The sequence below is a fragment of the Mirounga angustirostris genome, unplaced genomic scaffold, assembly GCF_029215605.1.
Source record: "Mirounga angustirostris isolate CCGP_5_RB_7025 unplaced genomic scaffold, mMirAng1.0.hap1 SCAF_33, whole genome shotgun sequence".
In the NCBI taxonomy this organism is placed as follows: Eukaryota; Metazoa; Chordata; class Mammalia; order Carnivora; family Phocidae; genus Mirounga; species Mirounga angustirostris.
In genome coordinates, this window is record NW_026991741.1 from 57,810 (window position 1) to 83,398 (window position 25,589).

The 25,589-nt window shown below is 38.6% G+C and overlaps 2 pseudogenes; one reads left to right on the top strand and one right to left on the bottom strand.

The window, feature by feature from the left end:
- The first annotated feature begins 674 nt into the window (after positions 1-674).
- On the top strand, positions 675-14,096 carry LOC123843854 (DNA repair protein RAD51 homolog 3-like; annotated as a pseudogene).
- A 4,442-nt stretch (positions 14,097-18,538) lies between these two features.
- Positions 18,539-20,147, bottom strand: LOC123856098 (elongation factor 1-alpha 1-like; annotated as a pseudogene).
- Positions 20,148-25,589: the final 5,442 nt, after the last annotated feature.

Here is a 25,589-nt window from a genome sequence, read left to right on the forward strand (position 1 = left end):
GGTTCCTACATGTCTTTTCACGGCTTGATAGCTCATTTCTTTTTCATGCTGAATACTATTCCATTGTCTGGATGTGTCACAGTTTATTTATTCATTCACCTACTGAAGGACATCTTGGTTGTTTCCAAGTTTTAGCAATTATGAATGAAGCTGCTATAAACATACATGTGAGATTTTTGTGTGGACACACATTTTCAGCTCATTTGGGTAACTACCAAAGAACGATCCACATAGCTGGATTGTATGGTCAGGGTAGTTTTAGTTTTGTGAGAAACTGTCAAACTGTCTTCCAAAGTGGTTGTACAATTTTGCATTCCCACCAGCAGTGAAGGAGAATTCCTGTTGCTCCACATCCCCGCCAGCATTTGGTCTTGCCACCGTTCTGGATTGGGGCCATTTTCATAGGTGTGCAGGGGCATCTCACTGTCTTAGTTTTCATTTTCCCGATGACATATGACATGGATTTTATTTTATTTTTTTAAAGATTTTATTTATTCGAGAGAGAGAGAGCGGGAGGGCGCGCACAAGCAGGCAGAGGGGCAGAGGGAGAGGAAGAAACAGACTCACCGCTGAACAGGGTGCCCAATGCGGGACCTGATCCCAGGACCCTGGGATCACCACCCGAGCCGAAGGCAGACGCTTAACCGACTGAGCCACCCAGGAGCCCCTACGACATGGATTTTGAAAATAAGATCCAGCTATATGCTGTGTACACGAATCCCACTTTAAATATAAAGGTACATAGAAGTTAAAAGTAAAAGGATGGGAAAAGATAGATCATGCTAGCAGTAAAAAAAACAAGTTGTGATGGATATATTAATATCAGACAAAGCAGATTCCAGAACAAAATATATTACCAGGGATAGAGAGGATCTTATGTAAGAGGATCTTTTATATTGATAATCGGCTAAAACGGCCAATTCATCAAGTGGGCGTAAAAATTCTAAATGTTTATACACCTATAAACAGAGTTTGGAAATACATGAAAGAGAGAAAAATTCCCAATTAGGGTCAGAGATTTTACGTCTTTCCTCTCAACAATTGAACAGTTGACAAAAAAAAAAAAAAATCAGTAAGTGTATAGACTGAAAAACACTATCACCCAAATTAATCTAATTAACATCTTAGAACACTCTCCCCAACAACAAAAAATACACACTATTTTCATATGTACCTGAAAATTGACCAAGATAGACAATATATTCCGGGCCACAAATAAGTCTTACCAAATTTGACAGGATTAGCATCACCCAAAGGATTTTCCTAGAGGACACTGGGATTAAATTAGAAGTAGATAACACAAATGTATCTGTAATATTTCAAAAATACTTGGAACGTATGTAATACATTCTTCAGTAACAGATGGGTGAAAGAGGAAATCAAAAAGAAATTTAGAAAGTAATTTGAACTGAATGAAAATTAAAGTACAACTTACTAAAATTAGTAGGCTGCATCTAAAGCAGTCATTAGAAACAAATTTATAGAACAAAAATGCCTATATATAAAAACAGGAATTCAAACCAATGGCCTTAACTTCAGTACTTAGAAACAAAAATGCAAAAACAATGAAGACCAAAATAGCAGAAGAAAGGAAATAAGGGAAAGTGAAGAAGTCACTGAACTAGACAATAGAGAAAATAAAAGACTTTAAGTCTGATCTTTAAGAATATCAATACACTTGGGGTGCCTGGGTAGCTCAGTCAGTTAAGCATCTGCCTTTGGCCCAGGTCATGATCCTGGGAGTCCCAGGATAGAGCCCCAGCCTGGTGGGGGGGCTCCCTGCTCAGCAGGGAATCTGTTTCTCCCTCTCCCTCTGCTCCTTCTGCTCCTGTTTCTCCCTCTCCCTCTGCTCCCCCTGCTCCTTCTCTCTCTCTCTCTCTCTCACTCTCTCTCAAATAAATAAATAAAATCTTTAAAAAAGGTATCAATACAATTGATAAGCCGTTATCTAGAATGATCAGGGGAATAAAAGAGAGAAGACACGAGTTAGCAATGTCAGGGATGAGAGAATTGTCATCAAGGATCTTTCATTAAAAATTTATAAGTGCATATTATCCATAACTTTATTGCAATCAATGGAATTTTATATAACAAAAATAAGTAATCAAGACAACGAAATTTAAAATACCATTTGCAATAGCAAAAATACCATTTACAATAGCCTAAAATTACGAATTGTTTAGGTATAGATCTGACAAAACACGTGCAACATTTTACCTGAAAACATTAAAATATTGCTGAAAACAATTCAAGAAGACCTAAATAAATGCAGAGATATACTATGTTCATGACATCACGAACCAGATATTGTTAAAGAGTTAATTCTCCATAAATTCATCAGTAGACTGAGCACAATCTCCGTTAAGAATCCCATCAGGGTTTTGGTAGGAATCGACAAACGGATTCTAAAATTTATAAGGAAATGAGGAATACCTAGAATAGCTAAAACAATTTTGGAAAAGAAAAATCAATTTGAAAGATTTATACTGTCAGATTTCAACTTTTTTTTTTTTTTTAGGTGATCTGGATTAAGGAGTGCACTTGTTGTGATGAGCACCGGGAGTTGTATGGAAGTGTTGAAACCCTATACTGTACACCTGCAACAAATACTGCCCTGTATTTTACCTAACTGGAATTTAAATAAAAACTTAAAAAAGAAAAATACCAACACTTACTATGAAGTTTGCTGTCGACATGAAGATCGACAATAGAACAATGGAGCATGATAGTGATTCCAGATACAAATACATACAAGTATATAGTCATTGCTTTTTCAAAAAGGTGCCAAGGATATTCAATGGGGAAAAAGCTAATCTTTTCAAATCATGGTGGTGGAAAAAATGAAATAGCCATATGGGGAAAAAAAGAAAAAAGAAAAAAGAAAAGAAAAGAATGAAAGAGACAGAGAAAGAAAGAAGAAGAAAGAAAGAAAGAAAGAAAGAAAGAAAGAAAGAAAGAAGAAAGAAAGGAAAAGAAAGAAAGAAAGAAAGAGAGAGAGAGAGAAAGAAAGAAAGAAAGAAAGAAAGAAAGAAAGAAAGAAAGAAAGGAAAGAAAGAAAAGAAAGAAAGAAAGAAAGAAAGAAAGAAAGAAAGAAAGAAAGAAAGAAAGAAAGAAAGAAAGAAAGAAAGAAAGAAAAAGAAAGTCACAGGCTGGAATGAAGTACTTAGAAAAAATATATATCCAACTCAGGACACTTTTCAACTATATAAAGAACTCTTACAATTCAATCATAAGAAAATAAATACCCAACTAAAAAACTAAAAACATGGACAAAATATTTCAACAGACTACCTCAATAAAGAAGTAATACAGATGGCGAGTAGACACATGAAAACATGCTCACCATCATTTATTATTAGGGAAATGCAGATTAAAATCACAATTAAAAACTGTGTGGACACCTTAGCATGACTAAAATAAAATAGCTGACCATAACAAATGGTATGGAGCAACTAGAATACTCATACACTGGTGGTGGAAATGTAAAATAATGCAAACACTTTGGGAAATAGTTTGGTAGTTATCTAGTTAAATATACATGGCCCATACAACCCAGTCATTCCACACCAAGGTATACACAGAAAAGGAAAACCTATTTCTACAAAAAGTGTATTTATGAATGTTCCTTGCAATTTTATTTGTAATAGACAAAACCCCGGAGACAAACCAAATGTCCATCAACAGGGGCATGATCTAATTGTGGTATATCCATACAATGTCATAAACCATTAAAAAGGAATGAATTATTAATACATACAGCAACATGAATAAATCTCAAAATACAATACTTGAAAGAAGCCAGAACATCCCCCGGCCCAAAGAAAGAATACAGGTGGTATAATTACACTTGTTAAGGCTAGACAATGAACATTAATCTATAGTGACAGAAATCAGTTCAATGGTTGCCTGGTGATGAGGGCATGAGGAGGGCCGGATGAATTTCAAAGGCACACAAGGGTATTTTTGGTTGTTATATATATATATATATATAATATATATATATATATATATATATATATTCATTATCTTGATTATGATGATTGGTTCACAAGTACATATATCGAAATTCATCAGGCTGTACACTTTACCTTTTTTATTTTTTTAATTTAATTTAATTTTATTTTATTATGTTATGTTAGTCACCATATAATACATCATCAGTTTTTGATGTGATGATCTACGATCCATTGTTTTCGTATAACACCCAGTGCTCCATGCAGTACATGCCCTCCTTAATACCCATCACCGGGCTAACTCATCCCCCCAACCCCCTCCCCTCTAAAACCCTGTTTGTTTCTCAGAGTCCATAGTCTCTCATGGTTCATCTCTCCCTCCGATTTCCCCCCCTTCATTTTTCCCTTCCTTCTCCTAATGTCTTCGATGCTATTCCTTATGTTCCACAAATAAGTGAAACCATATGATAATTGACTTTCTCTGCTTGACTTATTTCACTTAGCATAATCTCCTCCAGTCCCATCCATGTTGATGCAAAAGTTGGGTATTCATCCTTTCTGATGGCTGAGTAATATTCCATCCATTGTACACTTTACTTTTTGAAAGATTTATATTTATTTATTTTAGAGAGAGGGGGAGGGAGGGGGTGTGTGCCCCAGAGTAGGGGGAGGGGCAGAGAGAAAGAATCTTCAAGCAGACTCCCTGCTGAGTGTGGAGCCCAACGCGGGGCTCAATCCCCTAATCCATGAGATCACCACCTGAGCCAAAACCAAGAGTCGGGTGCTCAACTGACTGAGCCACCCAGGTGTTCCCAGACTGTGCACTTTAATTAAGTCTGTTGGGTCTCCAGTGTGTCAGTTTTAACTCAACACAGCCAGACACACACAAAAGACAGAGGATGAGGATATATATTACAAATTTTACAAATTTATAAAATGTAAATACCAAGTACTATGTACACCAAGAACACATGTCTCACTGTACACATTTTTCAGTTGCATAAAGAAAATGATATATATTAAACACACTAGAATTTCTTGTCTCTGTGAGAGGCATAGAGTGGGAGTGGAAAAAGCAAACAAAGAGTATCAAATAAATGAATGACAAGTGAGGGGCCTGGCCTGAAAGAATCATGAGAACAGTGATATGAGCTGGAAATAAGATTTTGTCAACCTCTGACCCTAAAGTATCCCCACTGTCTCTTTGCTTGAACTATTCTGACCTTCTCTTAGGCCTGTGAGAATCATACTTGTGACTGCCTTAGGGACTTTAGAGTGCTGCCCCTGGGGACCCTGAAGTGGTAACCCATTTTCCTCTCCTGTTCATCTGCCCACCTCGTGCTTATTTTTGAGGTCTCAACTTAAATAACACTTTCTCATGAAGGCCTTTTCTGGCCACCCAATTCTTTATCCCCAATTTAAATTACTCGTCCTCTTTTCCTTTCTCTTAGTACCCTGAAAACTTCCTCCATTTCGGTATTTGTCATAAAAGTATATATTCGTTAGAGAGATCCTTTCTGAAACATCTGTCTCCCCATTCCAGCCCAAGCCCCATGGTGAAAGTTGCCATTGTCTGTTTTGTTCTCCACTGCATGTCCCGAGGGCCTATTCCAATGCCTGCTACATAATAGACTCTCAAATATGTCTGTGGAAGGAATAAATGAATAAATGAATGAATTGGAAAACTGAATGGAAAGGATGGAAGAATCAGTAGAGGGATTGGTATATGAGTGTATATATTTAGTCTCCCTGCAGATGTGGCTCCATGTGGCCCTGACAGTGGGGAAACAGACAGGGATATGGGAGGGAGAGCAAAGGGATGAAAGGTACCCAGATATGGAATATAGGGGGAAAGGATGGAATGGAGAAGGAGAGACTAAGCAGAAAAAACAGTTGGAGGACTGAAAAGACTTAGGAAGGAGGGAGAGAGAAGTAGCAGCAAAGAGAGAGGGAGAGGGAGAGGTGGGGGGGGGAGAGGGACAGGAAGTAGGACTGCAGGGTGACAAGCAGAAAGCCAGGGGCAGGAGGAAAGTGAAGGAGCACCTCTCCCCCGTGACACACCTTACTGGGTGGTGATCAAAATAATGAATTCCAGGGCGCCTGGGTGGCTCAGTTGGTTAAGCGACTGCCTTCGGCTCAGGTCATGATCCTGGAGTCCCGGGATCGAGTCCCACATCAGGCTCCCTGCTCAGCAGGGAGTCTGCTTCTCCCTCTGACCCTCCTCCCTCTCATGCTCTGTCTCTCATTCTCTCTCTCGCAAATAAATAAAATCTTAAAAAAAAAAATGATTTCCAGAAGTTCCCCCTTTTCTTTCTATCACTATTATCTCTCAACATTGGCCACGAAAAAATTAGAGCTGTTTGTAAACACCAAGACAACAAAGGTCCTGCCTCACTCATTGCTTTTGGTGAAAAGCTGGTAGCTGAGATCTCACCAGGGATAAGGCTACAAGGAAAAAACACGAACAAGAACACACTCCTCACTCTCAAGCCAGCTGCATTCAGGTGGTTACGTGGGAAGCTCATACTGTGGAGGTAATAGACTGATGTATGCACTGTATTTGTAGAAAGAAAAAGAAGGAAATATTTTATCAAGTCTTTCATGTAGTATGCCATGGAGAATTTCCCCATCGTGGGGCACTGGGAAGGAACTGAATCTTCTCAGGGACAACACAAGGAATTCCAGATAGAAGTTGCCCTGCTGCTGGTATTGGGAATTCATTATGTCAAACCTCTAAACTGGAATAGAGAATTTAATATCCCAAAGCCATGAAAAGGTTTGTAAACATGATCATTTGATCCCAAGCACATTTTTGCAGGTGGTGTTAGACTAAGGACACTCAATGAGAAGAAATGGCCACATTTTAGCATTTAGCATTTACATGCCCATATGAAACCCTAACATCCTGATCTTAGTTTTGCCATTAGATCTTCCCCTCCCATCTCCTGAGACCTGAGGGAGGTAAAAATTTACAATGATCCTACTTTGGGTACCTTTGAGTAATGGTGTGTGCAGTGTGTGTGTGTGTGTGTGTGTGTGTGCCTGCCCTCACGGTGGATTTTATTTGGGGAGGACAAGGAAAGCAAACACGACGAGGGCTTATGAGAGTGAAACATTGGCTTTCCGATGGTAAACGATGGTAAACGGCAGCCCTGGCGCGGTTAACACAGGCCTAACCGAGAGGCTGATTAGCTAACATACTTGTGAGGCTTATTCAGAGAGTGGTCATCAAGGAAAAGTTATTCTCAGATCCCTTTTATCATCAGATCCTTCTTTTGGAGGGGAGGGGGTGGTGAGGAGGGCCATTATTGGCTAGGTACAATAAGAAATGTGCAAAGTATTATCAATATACAACTTAATGGTAGCCAAAAGGTATTTCTCAAAAAGGCAGTAAGGATATGTGTTGTCCATTTGCAGATAACTGTAAAATGTGAGGTACATAAAATAACATCGTGTGTAGAGTAAATGGATAATTATTTACATATGTGGGAGTAGTTACTAAATATGACCTGAAGTGGCCAATTCTATCTGAAAAATATCAGAAGCCAGTAACTCAACCATGGGACGTGTGGCCGGTTTGGACAGTCTAAAGGTCAAGGACGAAGTGCTGAGAGAGAAAATGAGACCTAAATGAGGACAACCTGCCTACGTGGGACCAGTTTAAGATTAAGAACACTGATTTCAGGGTACCAGATGTTAGTGCATGAGTCCCTGATGGAAAAGCAGGTGTGAGGGAATGACCGAAAATTCAGGGGGCCTTAACCAGACATTTACTTTATCTTCTCATGGGTTGAGTCCGCCAACCATGCCTGTAAACCCCAAGTGCTGGTCTCTGGATGAGATTATGGCAGTACCTGAGGGCATGTCTATTCGAATGGGTACATGTGACATTTCTTTTTTTTTTTATTTGAAAGGTTTTTTAATTTTATTTTTATTATGTTATGTTAGTCACCATACAGTACATCATTGGTTTTTGATGTAGTGTTCCATGATTCATTGTTTGCATATAACACCCAGTTCTCCATGCGATATGTGCCCTCCTTAATACCCATCACCGGGCTAACCCATCCCCCCCACCGCCCTCCCCTCTAGAACCCTCAGTTTGTTTCTCAGAGTCCATAGTCTCTCATGGTTCGTCTCCCCCTGACATTTCAAAGTGGGTCATGGCATTTGGGTATGTGTGTTTCCCCATCTGCAGTAGGGTGAGAGGCAGGTGAAAGTGTGGAGTTATCGGTAAGAATCGGACAGTATGGGACTAGTATTTGTCCAGAGGACAAAACAACATCTTCCTCCTATCCGACACTGCCACTCTTCCCTCTCCCGAGGCTTCTCTAAATGAGGCACAGGCACAAGGGCTTGGAATATTGTTCACTGGGCTAGTTCCCCATCCCTCTCCATTTAGAGCCTTCTGGTCGAGTTGGGTTGAAGCACAGGCGTGGGCTCAAGAATGAAGCAGAATTCCTTGGACTCATTCTGCATCTTACCACCACCGACCCCTAAAGTGCCAGGATGAGGACTCAGCCCCAAATCTCCAGTGAGAAGAAAGGAAGAGAGAGTGATGTGGCAGCACCCAGCCTTCACAGGTGGGCACTGGCTCAGCTTACCGCTTAGTATTGTGAGAGAGAACATGGGTGTGTCCTACATGCACACGTGTCACCTCTCAGTGCGCTCAGTGCTCCAGAATCTGGCCCATCACACGAGTCTTCCCTCTGAGGGAGAGGTGTGGAAGGGGCTTGGGATCAGGGCCTTTCTCTGGACTGAGAGTGGAAAGAGAAGCCTGACCCTATTCCCTGTGAGCTAGAGCCACGGATAGAAACTGATCTGGTCATAGAACAAGGAGGTCATGTGTAAAAACTGGTTTTGCTGTTACAACCTCAAATGTGCCAGTTCTGGAAACTGTTAAAATGTGGGCGTGTTGATAAAAACAAATGGGAATTCACAAAAGTGAATTTTCACTAGAAAATGAAGAAGCAATAAAATCTAGCATGTAATTGCTGATGATTTTAAAACTTTTAATCATGGTGGAAATCAGTCACATGCTTTAGTTGACAACATACAACTCTATAAATGGAGCACTGGGTGTTATACGCAAACAATGAATCATGGGACACTACATCAAAAACTAATGATGTAATGTATGGTGATTAACATAATAAAATAAATAAAATATAACAGGGTGAGGATTATATAAATTATAAAGCAAAGGATATTTATTATAACATGTTAATTATGTTTAAAAAATCAAGCACTATAAGAAAATACGAAGGTGGATACAATAAAATATATGAAATTGCAAAGTTCAGAATTACTGGTTCAAAATCATTGCATACAAACATCTATGTTTTCACTTGTGAGAGAAACTGATAGGCTAGCAGGTGGAGAGCAAGAAAGGTAGATAAATTTACAGAAATGATTAGTACACCTATCAGCTTCTTTTTTTAAAATTTTATTAGGTTATGTTAGTCACCATACAATACATCATTAGTTTTTAATGTAGTTATCCACAATTTATTTTTTTTTTTGTAAAAAACCCAGGGCTCCATGCAGTATGTGCCCTCCTTAACACCCATCACCAGGCTAACCCATCCCCACACCCCCTCCCCTCTAAAACCCTCAGTTTGTTTTTCAGAGTCCATAGTCTCTCATGCTTCATCTCCTCCTCCTTCATTTTTCTCTTCCCTCTCCTGATGTCCTCCCTGCTATTCCTTATGTTCCACAAAGAAGTGAAACCATATGATAATTGACTTTCTCTGCTTGACTTATTACACTTGGCATAATCTCCTCCGGTCTCATCCATGTTGATGTAAAAGTTGGGTATTCATCCTTTCTGATGGCTGAGCAATATTCCATTGTACATATGGATCACATCTTCTTTATCCACGCATCTGTTGAAGGGCATCTCAGCTCTTTCTACAGTTTGGCTTTTGCGGACATTGCTGCTATGAACATTGGGGAGCATATGGCCCTCCTTTTCACTACATCTGTATCTTTGGGATAAATACCCAGTAGTGCAATTGCTGGGCAGGGTAGCTCTATTTTTAGTTTTTTGAGGCACTTCCACACTGTTTTCCAAAGTGGCTGTACCAACTTGCATTCCCACCAACAGTGTAAGAGGGTTCCCCTTTCTCCACAACCTCTCCAACATTTGTTGTTTCTTGCCTTGTCAATTTTTGCCATTCTAACTGGTGTAAGTTGGTATCTCAGTGTGATTTTGATTTGAATTTCCCTGATGGCTAACGATGATGAACATTTTTTCATGTGTCTGGTAGCCATTTGTATGTCTTCTTTGGAGAAGTGTCTGTTCATGTCTTCTGCCCATTTTTTGACTTGTTTTTTGGGTGTTGAGTTTGAGAAGTTCTTTATAGATCTTGGAAATCAGTGCTTTGTTTGTAGTGTCATTTGCAAGTTCTTCTCCCATTCAAACAGGGTTGCCTCTTTGTTTTGTTGACTGTTTCCTTTGCTGTGTAGAAGCTTTTGATCTTGATGAAGTCCCAAAAGTTCATTTTTGCTTTTGTTTCACTAACCTTTGGAGATGTATCTTGAAAGAAGTTGCTGTGGCCGATGTCAAAGAGGTTACTGCCTATGTTCTCCTCTAGGATTTTGATGGATTCCTGTCTCACATTGAGGTCATTCATCCATTTTGAGTTTATCTTTGTGTATGATGTTAGAGAATGGTTGGGTTTCATTCTTCTGCATGTGGCTGTCCAATTTTCCCAGCACCATTTATTGAAGAGACTGTCTTTTTTCCATTGCATATTTTTTCCTGCTTTGTCGAAGATTATTTGACCATAGAATTGAGGGTCCATATCTGGGCTCTCTATTCTATTCATTGGTCCATATATGTCTGTTTTTGTGCCAGTACCATGCTGTCTTGGTGATCATGGCTTTGTAATATAGCTTGAAATCGGGCAACGTGATGCCCCCAGCTTTTTCTTTTTCAACATTTCCTTGGCGATTCGGGTTTTTTCTGATTCCATACAAATTTTAGGATTGTTTGTTCCAGCACTTTGAAAAATGTCATTGGAATTTTGATCGAGGTGGCATTGAAGTTATAGATTGCTCTGGGTAGCATAGACATTTTAACAATATTTATTCTCCTGATCCATGAGCATGAAATATTTTTCCATCTTTGTGTGTCTTCTTCAATCTCTTTCATGAGTGTTCTGTAGTTCCTAGAGTATAGATCCTTTACCTCTTTGGTTAGGTTTATTCCGAGGTATCTTATGGTTTTTGGTGCTATTGTAAATGGAATCGTTTCTCTAATTTCTCTTTCTACAGTTGCATTGTTAGTGTATAAGAAAGCAACTCATTTCTGTGCATTGATTTTGTATCCTGCCACATTACTGAATGCTGTATGAGTTCTAGTAGTTTGGGGGTGGAGTCTTTTAGATTTTCCACAAAAAGTACCATGTCATCTGCGAAGAGAGAGAGTTTGACTTTTTCTTTGCCAATTTGAATACCTTTTGTTTCTTTTTGTTGGCTGATTGCTGTTGCTAGGACTTCTAGTACTATGTTGAACAATAGTGGTGAGAGTGGGCATCCTTGATGTGTTCCTGATCTTAAGGGAAACGCTCTCAGCTTTTCCCCATTGAGGATGATATTTGCTGTGGGTTTTTCATAAATGGATTTTATGAGCTTGAGGAATGTTCCCTCTATCCCTATACTCTGAAGAGTTAATCAGGAAAGGATGCTGTATTTTGTCAAATGCTTTTTCTGCATCAATTGAGAGGACCATATGGTTCTCTCTCCTCTTATTAATGTGTTCTATCACATTGATTGGTTTGGGAATGTTGAACCACCCTTGCATCCCAGGTATAAATCCCACTTGGTCATGGTGGATGATCTTTTTTAATATATTGTACAACGATCAGCTTCTAACACACATGCTATTCAAATAACAAGTTTAGATTTTATTTTATTAGACTATGACAAAATAAAGGGCAGGAAACAAGAAAGAGGTAAATCTTTGGTAATGATTTCTTTACCCCAAGAGGTATTAGTTTCTGGAAGATTACTCCAAGGTTAAGGAAGAAGAATTCTGGAAACCGATAAAATGTGGATCTATTGAGAAAAATAAATGTGAATTCACACACAGAAAATTACCCTTGAAACTAATATTACACTGTATCTTAACTAACTAGAATTTAAATAAAAACTCAGAAAAAAGGCAACAAAATCTAACATAGATGCTGAGGATTTTAAGGTTTTCAATGGTGGATATAAATTGAACACATGGTTTAATTAACAACATGTAGCCACATTTACAAAATGTAGCAGGGTGAGGTATATATCTATTTAAAAATATAGGAATGTGATTTCTTCAATATATTATAATATGTTGCTTGTTAATAAAAGAAATCAAAGACTATGAGGAAAAATAGGTGCAAAACAATAAATTATCCCAATTTTAACATCCAGAATTATCTAGTTCTAACTCTGGCTCAAAATCACTTCAGATACCTTATTATTCACCTATGAAATAAAAGAATAGGTTGGTAGGTGGAAAGCAAGAAATAGGGATAACTTGAAAGAAATGAATATCACAGAAATTGGCTTATACCACACATGCCATTCAAGATAAAAATATACTAAGTTTTGTTTTATTGGTATGCTAAAATAAAGAGAAAGGGAACAAGAAAGAGATGAATCTTGGTTTGGGATATATGATTCTGGAAGATTCCTCCAAAATTAAGAAAATAGATTCTCAGTAACATTATATATTTGGAACTTTATTATTTTCATGGCTCATTTAAATTTTGCTGGGCTCAGGAAAGTCCCTGCCCTGGAAGATAACATACGAAGAGGATAGTTCTTTGCACTTTGTACCACGACAACCCCACATCTCCCATTTTTTTCGAGTACACTTATTAATTAAAGTGTAAATTACAAAAATTATACAAATCATAATTGTGTTGCTCCAGGAAACTTCACAAAGTGAACACATCACACCTATGCAATCCCCCACTCAATTCGAAATGTAGAATATCACGTAGCTCCCTACAAGGCCCTCTTGGGCCCCTTGCCACTTACCCCCACCCCTCATCTGCAAAGTAACCACAATCCTCACCTCTGGCAGCATGGTCTAGTTTTGTCTGATTTTAAATTTATGTAAATGGAACACGGCCCGCGCGCGGGCGTGTGGAGTTAAGACTGGGGTTTAGCTACTCTGCGTAGGCGTCCAGCTTTGAAATGCAGCGGGACTTAGTGAGTTTCCGCTGTCCCCAGCAGTGCGGGTGAAGCTGGTGTCTGCAGGTTTCCAGACGGCTGAGGAACTCCTAGAGATGAAACCATCTGAGCTCAGCAAAGAAGTTGGGATATCTAAAGAGGAAGCCTTGGAAACTGCAAATTATAAGAAGAGAATGTCTCACAAGTAAACCAAGATATGCTGCTACAGCTGAGTCAGGCAAGAAGTGTACAGCACTGGAACTTCTTGAGCAGGAGCATACCCAGAGCTTCATAACTACCTTCTGTTCAGCACTAGATAATATTCTTGGGGGTGGAATACCCTTAACCAAAACAACAGAAATTTGTGGTGTACTGGGTATTGGAAAAACACAATTATGTATGCAGTTGGCAGTAGATGTGCAGATACCAGAATGTTTTGGAGGAGTGGAAGGTGAAGCAATTTTTATTGGTATTGAAGGAAGTTTTATGGTTGATAGAGTGGTAGACCTTGCTACTGCGTGCATTCAGCACCTTCACCTTATAGCAGGAACACATATGGGAGAGGAGCACCCAAAAGCTTTGGAGGATTTCACTCTTAAAATATTCTTTCCCATATTTACTATTTTCATTGTTGTGACTACACAGAGCTATTGGCACAAGTTTATCTCCTTCCAGACTTCCTTTCAGAACACTCAAAGGTACTTTTAACTAATCAGATGACAACAAAGATTGATAGAAACCGGGTCTTGCTGGTTCCCGTGTTGGGTGGGGGAGAGTTGGGGACATGCTGCTACAATATGGCTAATCTTTCATTGGGACCAAAAGCAAAGGTTGGCAACATTGTACAAATCACCAAGCCAGATGGAATCTACCGTACTGTTTCAAATCACACCTCAGGGATTTAGAGATGCTGTTGTTGCTACTGCATCTTCTTTGCAAACAGAAGGTTCGTTGAATTCCTGGAAACGGTCATGAGAATCAAAGAACAGGAATCCAAAGACTAGTCTTAAAGTATACATATATGTTGATGCTGTGAGATGTAATACATACAAGCAGTAGACTCTACTTTAAAATATAAACACGCACTATGGCATATATGAATCAAGAGCATATGAAGTGAATGTGAAAAACACTAAATGAGTATGATTCTCTGAGTTTTTCTAAAGCAGTTCTACAATTATATATTGCCTGTTTTCATTTTTAGTAACAGTCAGCAGAGATGATACAGATATTGTATTTTTGCAAATGTGGAAAGCTGGTCTCGTGTGGCCAATCTGAACTTACCATTCAGGCTGTTTTTTCCTCTTCTTTGTTAATTGCCTAGAAAATCCTAGGAAGAAAAGAGATTGGTTTTTTTTTCACATTCCTATTGGGTTCTCCTCTTTAAATGTAGTTTTGATAATTCTTAAGAATGACTTGTTTTTGAGCCATCTCTTACTTGGCATCATGGCTGCCCTCAGACCTCTGTTGAAGCCCAGTACCATTAAAAAGAGAATCAAGAAGTTCATCCAGCACCAGTCAGACCCATATGTCAAAATTAAGCACAACTGGTGGAAACCCATAGTCATGGACAATAGGGTGCACAGAAGATTCAAGGGCTAGATCTTGATGCCCGAAACTGTTACAGGAGCAACAAGAAAACAAAACACATGCTGCCCTGTGGCTTCTGAAGTTCCTAGTCCACGATGTCAAGGAGCTTGAAGTGCTCCTGATGTGCAACAAATCTTACTGTGCAGAGATTGCTCACAATGTCTCCTCCAGGAACCACAAAGCCACTGGAAAGACCAACCCAGCTGGCCATCTGAGTTACCAGTCCCAATGCTATGCTGCGCAGCCAAGAAAATGAATAGGCAGCTCATGTGCACGTCGTATTTGTGTTAATAAAACTGTAAAACTACAAAAAAAATAAATTTATGTAAATGGAATCATACGGTATAGAGTCTTTTGTGTTTAGCTTCTTTTCACTCAACATCATTTTCCTGTATTTTATCCATGCTCTTGGGTCTGGTAGTTACTCAATATCTTATTGTTACATTATATTCTGTCACGTGAATGTGTATAATTTATTCATTAATTTTACTTGTTATAAATATTTGGGTAGTTTTTTGTCTGGGATAGTACATATTTTGCTATATGAACAATATTGTACAGACTTTAGTGATAATTGTACTTATATATGTGAATTTGTGTAGTTACCTAGGAGCTGAACAGCTAGGTGATAGGACATCGCCTACACTCAGCTTTATTAAATAGTACCAAAGAAATCTCCAAAATGATCATACCATTTAAAAAATGTGTGGTAAAATGTAAACAACATAATATTTATCATTTTAACCATCCATAAGTATAAAATTCATGGTATTAAATACATTTACAATGTACCCATTACCATCACCACTAACTATACCTAAAAAGTTTGTCATCATCCCTAACATAAACCTATTAAAGAATAACTCCCCATTTCTTCCTCCCACCAGCCCCTAGCAATCTCTATTCTATTTTTTGCCTGTATGAATGAATTTGCCTATCCTAGGTAACCCATGTAAGTGGAATACATTATATGGTATAAACACAAATATAGTATTTGTTTTACTGTGTCTGGCTTATTTTAGTTAGCATAATGTTTTCAAGGTCCGTCCATGTTGAGACATATATCAAAATTTCATTTTTTATATCTGATCAATATTCCATTGAATGAGTATACCACATTTTGTTTATCCATTCATCAGTTGATGGACACATGGCTGTTTACACCTTTTGGCTACTGTCAGTAATGCTGCTATGTACATGGGTATACAAATTTCTGTTTGAGTTCTTGCTCTCAAATTTTCTAGATATATACCTACAAGTAAAATTGCTAGGTCATGTGATAGTTCTGTGTTTAACTTTCTGAGAAGATGCCAGCACCTCAGCCATGAAAAGCTGTGATCAACAATCAGAACCCAGAACCTCAATTTTTAGAGAACAAAGTCCTTATTGCCCACGCGGGCTCCAGCAAGCCACCCCAGCTGCCTGCTTGCATTTTCTTCTGAGAGCTTTATTATTTTACATTTCTTACTTAGATGTGAAATACAGCTCAAATGGATTATTTCACATTTTGTGAAGGTGGGGGAATATTCCTTTTTTCCCCCTGTAGAGATATATAATTGATACTGCACAAGTTATTAAAAAGACCATCTTTTCCCCACCTCATTGCAATGGCATTTACATCATCAGTGACCATATATGCGCATGTGTGCTTCTGGACTCTTTAGTCTATTCCATCTGTCTGTTTATCCTTGCACCAATAATACAATGTCTTCATTATAACTTTCTATTAACTCTTTTTACAGAGCCCTTCAGCTATGCTTCTTCAAGATTAATTGGCTCTTTCTCTCCATTTACATTTCCATATACATTTTAGAATGAACTTGTCAATTTCCAAAAATCCTGCTGTGTTTTTTAAAATGTAATTATATTTTAATTTTAATTCCAGTATGGTTAATATATAGTGTTATATTAGTTTCAGGAATACAATATAGTAGGTTCAATAGACAACAGATTCAACAATTCCATACATCACCCAGTGCTCATCACAGCAAGTGCACTCCTTAATCCGCATCACCTATTTCACCCATCCCATCCCCCACCTCCCATTTGATAACCATCAGTTTGTTCTCTATAGTTAGAATCTGTTTCTTGGCTTCTCTCTCTTTCCCTCTTTCTTTCTTTTACTCTTTTGTTGCTGTTGTATCTTAAATTCCACATATAACTGAAATCATATGGTATTTGTTTTTCTCTGAATGACTTATTTCACTTAGTGTTATACTCTCCAGCCCCATCTATGCCATTGCAAATGGCAAGATTTCTTTCTTTTTATGGCTGAATAATATTCCATTGGGTATATATACCACATCCTCTTTATCCATTAATCTATTGATGGATGCTTGAGCTGCTTCCATAATTTGGCTATTGTAAATAATGCTGCTATAAACATAGGGGTGCATATATCCCTTTGAATTAGTGTTTTTGTATTATTTGAGTAAATAACCAGTAGTGTGATTACTGGATCATAGGGTAGTTCTATTTTCTACCGTTCTAAGGAACCTCCATACTGTCTTCCACAGTGGCTGTGCAAGTTTACATTCCCACCAACAATGCAATAGGGTTCCTCCTTCTCCACATCCTCACCAACACCTATTGTTTTTTGTGTTGTTGATTTCAGTGATTCTGACAGGTGTGAGGTGATATCTCATTGTAGTTTTGATTTGCATTTCCCTGATGATCAGTGATGTTGAGCATCTTTTCATGTGTCTGTTGGCCATCTGGATGTCTTCTTTGGAGAAATGTCTGTTCATACCTTCTGCACATTTCTTAACTGCATTATGTATTTTGGGGGGTTGAGCTTAATAAGTTCTTTATAGATTTTAGATATTAACCCTTTATCAGATATATCATTTGGAAATACCTTCTCCTATTCAGTAGGTTGCCTTTTAGGTTTTTTTAAAAAAAGATTTAGGGAAAGTGGGGCGAGGGGCAGAGGGCAGAGGGAGAGAGAATCTTGAGCAGATTCCCCACTGACCATGGAACCTGATGTGGGCTCAATCTCAAGATCCTGAGATCATGACCTGAGCTGAAATCAAGAGTCAGATGCTTAACCACCTGAGCCACCCAGGCACCCAGGTTGCCTTTTAGCTTTGTTGATTGTTTCCTTCGATGTGCAAAAGCTTTTTATTCTGATGAAGTCCCAATAGCTTATTTTAGGTTTTGTTTCCCTTGCCTCAGTAGACATATCTAGTAAGAAGCTGCTACAGCTGATGTCAAAGAGGGTATTGCCTGTGTTCTCCTCTAGGATTTTGATAGTTTCCTGTCTCACATTTAGGTCTTTCATCCATTTTGAAGTTATTTTTGCATATGGAGTAATAAAGGGGTGCCTTTCATTCTTCTGCATGTTGCTGTCTGGTTTTCCCAACACCATTTGTGGAAGAGACTATCTTTGTTTTCACAGGATATGCTTTCCTGCTTTGTCGAATATTAGTTGACCATATAGTTGTGGGTCCATTTGTGGGCATTCTATTCCATTCCACTGATCTATGTGTCTGTTTTTGTGCCAGTACCACACGGTCTTGATGACTACAGCTTTTTTTTTTCCCTCATTAAATTTATGTTTTAATGGGTCTCAAAATTCTGTGACAGATTTTTGGTCAAGTTGTTTCCATTAAAAAGTACTGATTTTAAAAACCAATAACTTAAAACTACCACACACATGAAAAAACAATTGGTCCACAAATCATTTTCCTTTCCTTCTGATGGTTTTACGGTGCATTGTTATCATTAACCAGTCTTTTACTATTAAACTTAAATGGCCAATTAACACAAACAGTTCTGACACCATTCTTCCACCACTGATTAAGCCTGGGGTGGCAGTGGATATTGGGGATAATATTCATTTAGCCTTCTGAGCTTTCTGGGCAGACGTGGTGACCTTGCCAGCTCCAGCTGCCTTCTTGTCCATTGCTTTGATGATACCCACGGCAATCATCGGTCTCATGTCACGAACAGCAAAACAGCCCAGAGAAGGATAGTCAGAGAAGCTCTCAACACACATAGGCTTGCCAGGAACCATATCAACAATGGCAGCATCACCAGATTTCAAGAACTTGGGACCATCTTCCAGCTTTTTTCCAGAACAACAATCTATCATCTCTTCAGCTCAGCAAACTTGCAAGCAATGTGAGCTGGGTCACAATCCAGCACAGGGGCATATCCAGCATGGATTTGGCCTGGATGGTTCAGGATAATCACCTGAGCTGTGAAGCCAGCTGCTTCCATTGGTGGATCATTTTTGCTGTCACCAGCCACATTGCCACAACAAACATCTTTGACAGATATGTTCTTCACATTGAAGCCCACATTGTCCCCAGCAAGAGCCTTGCTCAAAGCTTCATGGTGCATTTCAACAGACTTTACTTCAGTTATAAGATTGACTGGAGCAAAGGTGACCACCATGCCAAGTTTAAGAACACCAGTCTCCACTCTGCCCACAGGGACAGCACTGATACCACCAATTTTGTAGACATCCTGGAGGGGTAGATGCAAGGGCTTGACAGTTGGATGAGTTGGTGGCAGAAGGCAATCCAGAGCTTCAAGCAGTGTGGTTCCACTGGCATTCCCATCTTTATGGGTGACTTTCCATCCCTTGAACCAAGACATGTTAGCACTTGGTTCCAGCATGTTTTCACTATTCCAACCAGAAATTGGCACAAATGTTACTGTGTAGGGGTTGTAGCCGATCTTCTTCTTTTTTTTTTTTAAAGATTTTATTTATTTATTTGACAGAGAGAGACACAGCAAGAGAGGGAACACAAGCAGGGGGAGTGGGAGAGGGAGAAGCAGGCTCCCCGCAGAGCAGGGAGCCCGATGCGGGACTCGATCCCAGGACCCTGGGATCATGACCTGAGCCGAAGGCAGTCGCTTAACCAACTGAGCCACCCAGGCGCCCTATAGCCGATCTTCTTAATGTAGGTGCTGCCCTCCTTAATGATTTCCTCATATCTCTTCTGGCTATAGGGTGGCTCAGTGGAATCCATTTTGTTAACACCAACAAGTAGCTGTTTTACACCCAGTGTGTAGGCCAGAAGGGCATGTTCATGGGTCTGCCCATTCTTGGAGATACCTACTTCAAATTCACCAACACCAGCAGCAACAATCAGGACAACACAGACAGCCTGAGATGTGCCTGTAATCATGTTTTTGATAAAGTCTCTGTGTCCTGGGGCATCAATGATGGTCACATACTTGCTGGTCTCAAATTTCCACAGGGAGATATCAATGGTGATACCACATTCATGTTCAGCTTTCAGTTTATCCAAGACCCAGGCATACTTGAAGGAGCCCTTTCCCATCCCAGCAGCCTCCTTCTCAAATTTTTCGGTAGTTCTTTTGTCGATCCCATCACATTTGTAGGTCAAATGACCAGGAGTTGGTAGACTTGCCCAAATCTACATGTCCCATGATGATGAGGTTGATGTGAGTTTTTTCCTTTCCCATTTTGGTTTAGGTCTAGTAGTGGTTTTCATGACACCTGTGTTCTGGCAGCAAACCCATTGCAAAAAAAAAGCTACAGCTCTTTAATATAGCTTGAAGTCAGGCATTGTGATGCCTCCCACTTTGCTTCTCTTTTTCAAGATTGCTTTGCCTCTTTGGGGTCTTTAGTGGTTCCATACAGATTTTTGGATTGTTTGTTCTAGCTTTGTGAAAAATGCTGATGGTATTTTGATAGGGATTTCATTGAATGTGTAGATTGCTTTGGATAGCATAGACATTTTAACAATGTTTGTTCTTCCAATCCATGAGCATGGAATGTTTTTCCATTTCTTTGTGTCCTTTCAATTTCTTTCATAAGTGTTCTACAGTTTTCATAGTACAGATCTTTTACCTCTTTGCTTAGGTTTATTCCTAGGTATCTTATGTTTTTTGCTGCAATTGTAAATGCGATCAATTCCTTGATTTCTTTTTCTGCTGTTTCATTATTGGTGTATAGAAATGCAACAAATTTCTGTACATTGATTTTATATCACCGACTTTGTGAATTCATATATCAGTTCTAAGTAATTTTCTGGTGAGGTCTTTTGGGTCTTCTACATAGGGTATCATGTTGTCTGCAAATAGTGAAAGTTTGACTTCTTCCTTGCTTATTTGGATGCCTTGTATTTCTTTTTGTGGTCTGATTGCTAGGACCTCCAGTACTATGTTAAATAACAATGGTGAGAACGGACATCCTTGTCTTGTTCCTGACCTTAGGGGAAAAGCTTTCAGATTTTTCCCATTGAGGGCCATTTTAGCTGTGGGTCTTATGTATATGGCCTTTATTATCTTGAGGTATTTTCCATCTACTCTACTTTGTTGAGGGTTTTTATCAAGAATAGATGCTGTATTTTGTCAAATGCTTTTTCTGCATCTATTGAAAGGATCATATAGTCTTATACTTTCTTTTATTAATGCGGTCACACTGATTGATTTGCAAATATTGATCCACCCCTGCAGCCCAGGAGTAAATCCCACTTCATCATGGTGAATAAGTTTTTTTTTTAAAGATTTTATTTATTTATCAGAGAGAGAGAGAGCGCGCAAGCAGGGGGAGCGATAGGCAAAGGGAGAAGCAGGCTCCCTGCTAAGCAAGGAGCCCAATGCAGGACTCGATCCCAGGACCCCAGGATCATGATCTGAGCTGAAGACAGACGCTTAACCAACTGAGCCACCCAGGCGTCCCAGTGAATAAGTTTTTAAATGTATTTTTGGATTCGGTTTGCTAGTAGCTTGTTGAGAATTTTTGCTTCCATGTTCATCAGGGATAGTGGCTTGAAATTCTCCTTTTAGTGGAGTCTTTGTCTGGCTTTGGAATCAAGGCAATTCTGGACTTGTTGAATGAGTTTTGAAGTTTTCCTTCCATTTCTATTTTTTGAAACAGTTTGAGAAGAATAGATATTAACTCTTCTTTAAATGTTTGGTAGAATTCCCCTGGGAAGCTATTTGGCCCTGAACTTTTGTTTGTTGGGAGATTTTTGATTACTGATTCAATTTTTTGTTGTTTATGGGTCTGTTCAAATTTTCTATTTCTTCTTCTTTCAGTTTTGGTAGTTTGTATATTTTTAGGAATTTATCCAATTCTTCCAGTTCTGTGGCATATAATCTTTCATTATATTTTCTTAGTGTTGTTTGTATTTCTGTCGTGTGGGTTGTGATCTCTCCTCTTTCATTTGTGATTTTATCTATTTGGGTCCTTTCTCTTCTTTTCGATATGTCTGAGTAAGTGTTTATCAATTTTATTATTTCTTTCAAAGAACCAACTCCCAGTTTCATTGATCTGTTCTGAGTTTTTGTTTGTTTGTTTGTTTCTATATAATTTATTTCTGCTCTAATCTTTATTATTCCTCTTCTTCTGATGTCTTTAGGCTTTATTTGCTGTTCCTTTCTAGCTCCATTAGGTGTATGTTAGGTTGTGTATTTGAGTCTTTTCTTACTTCTTGAGGTAGGCTTGTATTGCTATATACTTCCCTCTTATGACTGCCTTTGCTGCATCCCAAGATACACAAATTTCCGATTGAGAGACAGAGAGTGATCTGATCATATTTCTGTCATGTTTGAGGGTAGTTTTAAAATATGTTATGTATATATTATAATTAAATCAATATAGTAATATCTGAAATATATTATGCATGATGTGTTAGTGAAGCTATTGATGGCCTTCCAAATTTCAAGCTTGTTGCTAGCCATCGAGGAACCAAAGGCAACTAAAACAGAATCACTGGTTAGTAGTCCTGTCTTGTCCATAAGAGGAGAGACACCTTGACACACAGAAGAAGAGATATTCAGAAATCAGGTCAAGAAGGCCTTTAATGGCCTAGCTAAAAAAAAAATGTGGACTTTATCCTAAGGAAGCCATTAATAATTGGTATTTAGTCAGAGTAGTGATTTGGCCACATTTGTGTGCATCATAAAGACCTTTTTTTTGTAGGACAGATGATATATTGGAAGAGTGTCAGTGAGAATGCTGTTCTAGTGGTTCAGGGGGACACTGAAATAAGGCAGTGGCCATTGGGTTGCTAAGGAGGGAATGGACTACAGAAAAACAGTTGAAGTTGGCCAGAAAAGTCTTGGTGAGGGAATATGTGGGGAATCCAAGGTTGACTCCAGATTGCCTTGTGGTTTGGGTGACTGGGAGGTGCTGATGCCTTTCAGTAAGCTGGAAAATAGGAGAGCAGGGGCTTTGAGAGAGAAGAGTTTGTGTTGGACCATGAATGTGTGGAACAAGGGAAGGGTTGGTTAATGGGGGTTAATATCTGACTGTGTGCATGTGACTATATGAAGAGCTACCAGTGATGTGTGAGTGAATGTGTGACAACGGATGGGCAATGGTGACACCAGAATGGGTATGCATCATATAAAACTATAACAAATGTTCATTATCAGATTTCACATTTTCTCATTCTATTGTCTCAAAATCTCATTTAGACACTATCCAAACACAAATGTCTCACATATTTATTCAAATGTCAAAATAACAATTTATACCCAAATTTTGATATAAAATTGACTTATTCATTGATTTCTGCTTTCATTTCAAAATGTAGAAAGCAAGAAGAATATTTTTACCATCATTATAGCAAGAAAAAAGCTGGATGGACTGCAAATTAATTTTCTTAAACTCCTCAGAAAACATAGCAAAAAGCCAAACTCAAAATTTTGACACAGAATGGAACCCTCAGCTATAAGCACTATTTTGGTGTCTGTTTACTTGAGACATATGCCACCAGATACCATATAAGGTGGCAGGAAGATTAAATTAGAAATAATTTAATAAATTGCTGAAGGCCTAGCATGGACAAGCCTAAGAATGTGAAACACTGTGGGCCACAGGCATAAAAGTTTCCCACACTCTTGGCAGGTTTTTCCTTAAGAGACCCCACCAAGCTTTCACAGGGAGAATTAGCAAGTAATCAGAGAAAACTTTCTCTTTGATGCTGAGGGGAAGGCAACAACAACCACTACCAAATCCACCCTGCCCATAGACTCTGTCTATATTACAGAAAAAATTAATCTTTAAGGGAAAATTCATCAAAACCTGCATCCTGAGGGCACTGATGGAATTCCATTACAACTGGGACAGGGCACAACGCTCACCACCAAAACTCTGCCCGGACCCATCTCCCCTATCTTTCCCAAGTAAGAAAAGCCTCAATATAAAAGAAGAGGGGGCATCACAACATTAATTTGAGGACACTGCTGGAAAGCCACTGTACATAGGGTAAGGGAACGGGGGAAAAACAAGGCTCTTCTTCTGGAGGAGGGAAAGGAATTCTTGTTAAGCCCATCATTGTATCTGGAGGAGAGGCAGGAAAACTTGTGTAATCCACATCCTTAAGACTCGGGTATACAGTGCCTGCCTAACACTGAGACTAAATCAAAAGATCAAATACATTCATCAGGCTTATTCCTCACACAAACCTAACAAGTATACAACAAATATAACAGTGAAATACAACTAGTAGAACCACAAGAGACAGAGTCACTCTGGGGAGAAGCACAAGTGGTGAGAGAGAAAATAAATTACTGGAAGAATATTAAGGTTCAAGTGGTGAGAGAGAAAATAAATTACTGGAAGAATATTAAGGTTCTCGTACCCATAGCAACAATAACAAAAAAAAATTCCCCTTTAATCTGGTAACCAAAGCAACAGTAATCTTCAATTCTGGTAACCATAGCAACAACAAATTTCAGCTGCAGTGCATGTTCCAGACCACATTAAAACACACCTCCGCAGTAAAGGCCTAGAAGAGGGAAAAACTGGCTTATATCCAAGCATTAAAAATATTTATCTATCTGCTATCCTATACAACATGTCCAGCTTGCAACAAAAAACTACAAGGCATAAAGAGAGGCAAGAAAAACACAGTCTGAAAAGACAAAGTAATCATTAAAACTAGACTCAGATATGACACAGGTGTTGGAAATATCAGGCAGAGAATTTAAAATAATTATAACTAATGTTAAAGGCTCTACTGGAAGTGGTAGAGAACATGCAAGATTAGATAAGTAATTTAAGAAAAGAGATAAAGGCTGTAAGAAAGATTCAAAATGCTAGAAATAAAAAAAACACCGACAGAAATGAATAATGCCTTCAACAGGCTCATCAATATTCTTTTTTTAAATTTTATTTTGTTATGTTGTCACCAATGTTCTCAAAACAGCTATGAAAAATCTGAATTTGAAGATAGGTCAATAGAAATTATCCAAATTCAAATACAAAGAGAAAAATACAGTAAAAAAAAAAAAAAGAACATCCAAGAGCTGTGGGACAATATCAAACAGTGTAACATATGTGTAATTGAAATTCCATAATGAAAAGAAAGAAAGAGCAGGCCAGACTTAATACTTGAAAAAATAGTGGTCATGAATTAACCAAAATTAATGACAGACAACAAGCCATAGAACCATGAAGTTTAAAGAATACCAAGCAAGATAAATACCAGCACACACACACACACACACACGGACACACACACACACACGGACACACAGGCATATGACATTTAAACTGCTGAAAACCAAAGAAAATCTTGAAAGCAGCTATAGAAAAAAGATACATTGCCCAAAAGAATAAGATAAATTTTATAGCAGAATTCTCAAACAGGAAGATAACTGAGTGACATCTTTAATGCATTAAATGAAAAAAACCAAAAACATAAAACCAATATTCTGTACTCACTGTGAGTCATGAGTACCCTTCAAAAATGAAGGTTAGACTTCCAGTTTAAGCTCAAAGATGGAAAGATGTAGAAAAACAGATGGATAAACAATATATTAATGACTGGTTCCAACATATAACTAAATTTACAGAACTAATAGCCGTGCTGAATTTGGAGAGAGACAGGTACTTTCAGTGAGATACAATGACCTGAGCAAGGGAGTTTCCCACCCTTTTGCAAGCTT